At 31.6% G+C, this 748-nt stretch overlaps 1 non-coding gene across 1 annotated transcript; it reads right to left on the reverse strand.

Moving 5' to 3' along the window:
• Window positions 1–379: 379 nt before the first annotated feature.
• Window positions 380–451, reverse strand: TRNAP-CGG (transfer RNA proline (anticodon CGG)). The gene has a single exon. It is a non-coding gene; the product is annotated as a tRNA-Pro (tRNA).
• Window positions 452–748: the final 297 nt, after the last annotated feature.

The following is a 748-nucleotide window of genomic DNA, read 5'->3' on the forward strand; positions in this document are numbered from 1 at the left end:
AAAATGTCACTGATTGCAACTAACAACTACCTGAGGTTCTTTTAGAGTTAGGGTTTGCATTCTTGTATCAAATGACTTTCCAAGCCTATCTTCCCCTTTTTTTTCTTATTTTTTTTTTTTTTTTTGGTTACATATAGCAAACCCAGGAGAGGGGTTCCACCTCATAAAATTCAAATTTGTGTCATTAATTCTTAGAAACATCAGGCGATCTTTAATATTCAATGAGATTTCAACAATTAAAATACTTATTATGGATATAGATTATTTCAATATTTTTTAATCTTAAAAAGAAGGATTTGGGCCTATTCCTTTGGTTTGAATTTTATAACGTTGGGCAAAAAAGCTATCCATGTGGGACAACAACAAAAGACAAACGTTTGGGGCATTCCGAGAATCGAACTCGGGACCTCTCGCACCCGAAGCGAGAATCATACCACTAGACCAAATGCCCTTATAATAATAATTTTGTGATAAATAATATTAATACTTTAGTGATATTTGAATCTGGACCATCTTGACCCAAGACCACATTAACATTTTGATAAAAGGCTGAAACATACTTATCCTCACAAATTAGGTATTGGAAGAGTGGAGGCATGGAATTCGTTTAGCTGACCTAAAATCTAATACTAAAATTTAACATTGTCAAATCTTTAAACTGTTCAAACTTGTATTTTAAAATAACATAAAACAACCTTACCATTAAGAACAATATAAGACTTTTCTAAGATCTAATCACATAATTAAC

Source organism: Akebia trifoliata, chromosome 6 (genome assembly GCF_017979445.1).
Source record: "Akebia trifoliata isolate Shusen 1 chromosome 6, ASM1797944v1, whole genome shotgun sequence".
Classification (NCBI taxonomy): domain Eukaryota; kingdom Viridiplantae; phylum Streptophyta; class Magnoliopsida; order Ranunculales; family Lardizabalaceae; genus Akebia; species Akebia trifoliata.